Source organism: Rhinopithecus bieti, unplaced genomic scaffold (assembly GCF_001698545.2).
Source record: "Rhinopithecus bieti isolate Rb0 unplaced genomic scaffold, ASM169854v2 scaffold_32955, whole genome shotgun sequence".
Taxonomy (NCBI): domain Eukaryota; kingdom Metazoa; phylum Chordata; class Mammalia; order Primates; family Cercopithecidae; genus Rhinopithecus; species Rhinopithecus bieti.
This window is the reverse complement of record NW_016814423.1, coordinates 2,699,769-2,702,268: the sequence shown is the minus strand read 5'-3', so window position 1 is coordinate 2,702,268 and position 2,500 is coordinate 2,699,769. Positions and strand designations below refer to the sequence as shown.

At 47.7% G+C, this 2,500-nt stretch overlaps 1 protein-coding gene across 1 annotated transcript in view; it reads left to right on the top strand.

Moving 5' to 3' along the window:
• SLC25A15 (solute carrier family 25 member 15) overlaps window positions 1-2,500 on the top strand; it is a 25,547-nt gene that overhangs the window by 1,541 nt on the left and 21,506 nt on the right. The gene's annotated exons all lie outside the window — the stretch shown is intronic.

The window sequence follows — 2,500 nt, the reverse complement described above, 5'->3', positions numbered from 1 at the left end:
GCACAGTGTGGCAGCTGAGCACCTGACCTTTGGAGTTAGACAGAACTTTGCTGAGTCCCTGCTTTTCTCTTAGCACCTGTGTAATCTGGCCTCTCAACACCTTGGTTTCTTCTCCAACCTCATTCTTACCAGCCATTGGGCTAGGTAAGGGGACACAGCAACTAAGTTGGACAGAAGACAAATGGATGAGAGTCTGTGCAAAAAAAAAAAAAAAAAAAAAAAGGAAAACTTTGTAGATTATGGATTAAAAATCTGAGCAAAATTCCGATCATTTCTCATAGAACAAATTGGGAGGTGTGGAGAGTAGAAATGTGGAAGGCTTGGGAGTGATGAGAGTTTGGAACAGCCTTTATCAGGACAGGAGAGGAAGGGGCTCAAGGAAGACATGACAAAGCACTAGGGGCCAATGGCTAGAGGAGAGCACCATGCGCCCTGCATGGTGGACTGTTCCAACAGGCTGATGGACAGGGGGTTCAAAGGAACCGGTGATGCAGTCATGCTGTGGCTGGGGTTTACAAAAGGCTAAGTGACTCACTAAAGGTCACACAGGGACATTAACACAAACATCCTGGCCCTGAGTCCAGTGCTCTTTCTAGTCTAGAACAGGGTCCTTCCATTTTTTTTTTTTTTTTTTTGAGACAGGGTCTTGGTCAGTCGCCCAGGCTGGACTGCAGTGGCATGAACGTGGCTCACTGCAGCTTCAACCTTCCAGGCTCAAGAGATCCTGCCACAGCTTCCCCAGTAGCTGGGACTACAGGCATGCACCACCACACCAGGTTTAAACAAATTTTTTTGTTGTTGTTCTGATTTTTAGTACAGACAGGGGCTCACTGAAACTGCCTTTGCAAAAATCATAACAGAAAATTATGATGGTGAAAAAGATCTGACCTAACTGACTCCATCTTGCTTCTAACCTCCAAACTGTCCTTGTTCTGGGCGTGGGCCCAACTAATTTTGGGAGGAGCTTAGTTGACAGTTTAGTGTTGAAACAAAGATGGTAACAGCCCTTTCCCAAAACAAACACCCTTCCTGCCTGGGGAGGAGGCTGCCTTGGTAGGACTAACAAATTAGCCACAAGTTTACAAATTATGGTTTAGGAGTCATGCAGTTGGAGGCTGCAAGATTCTAAACCTCCCCAAATTGCTCCTCAGGATGACATCACTATTGTAAAACCTAAGATCAGAGATAAGATTGAGATATTTTGCAGACCCTGTACTAGATGGATTCATCAGCTGGCACTACCCAGATTGATAAACTGGCTCATCTGGTTTTGTGGCCCCCACTCAGGAACCGACTCAGCTCAAGAGGACAGTTTAGACTCCCTATGATTTCATCTCCAACCTGACCAATCAGTACTCCCACTCACTGGCCCCCCTAGCCACCAAATTATCCCTAAAAACTCCAAACCCCGAATTCTTGGGGAGATTGATTTGAGTAATAATAAAACTCTGGTCTCCTGTACAGCTGGCTCTGCGTGAATTAAACTGTTTCTCTATTGCAATTGCCCCATCTTGATAAATTGGCTTAGTTGAGGCAGCGGGCAAGAAGAACCCACTTGGCAGTTACATCACTATGTTGCCCAGGTTCGACTCGAATTCCTGGGCTCGAGCAATCCTCGTGCTTCAGCCTCCCAACATGTTGGGATTACAGGCATGAGTCACTGCACCTGGCCAAGTCTGTCCTTAATCAGGGCTCTTTTGGGTCTCATTTTCCTAAGCTGCAAAAGCCATTGGACCAGGTGATATTGCCAACCCCTTTAAGCTGCTGTAACCGTAGTTTCGGCTCCTGGGTCTGCTTTCAATTAGTTATGTTCCCCATCACTTTGGACAAGTCATCCCAACTCCCTGGCTTGTTTCTGTAACTCGATTATGGTCCAGAAGCCCGAGTTCTAAAGTGCTGATTCTGATGAGGGCCCACTTACCAGGCACTCTGATCCCATCATAGCATCTACCACAGCCTGGGAGGTCTATTCAAGTGTGCATTCATGTTAAGCAGTAACACCAATCAAATCACTTAAATAACGTAGGTAATAATCCAATAGCACAGCCAGACATGGTGGCTCACACATGTAATCCCAGCACTTTGGGAGGCCGAGACGGGCGGATCACGAAGTCAGGAGATCGAGACCATCCTGGCTAACACGGTGAAACCCCGTCTCTACTAAAAAATACAAAAAACTAGCCGGGCGAGGTGGCGGGCGCCTGTAGTCCCAGCTACTCAGGAGGCTGAGGCAGGAGAATGGCGTAAACCCGGGAGGCGGAGCTTGCAGTGAGCTGAGATCCGGCCACTGCACTCCAGCCTGGGCGACAGAGCGAGAATCCGTCTCAAAACAAAAACAAAAACAAAATTAGCTGGGCGTGGTGACGCATGGCTGTAATGCCAGCTACTTGGGAGGCTAAGGCAGGAGAATCGCTTGAACCCGGGAGGGGGAGGTTGCAGTGAGCTGAGATTGCGCCATTGCACTCCAGCTCGGGTGAGAGAGTCCAAAAAAAAAAAAAAA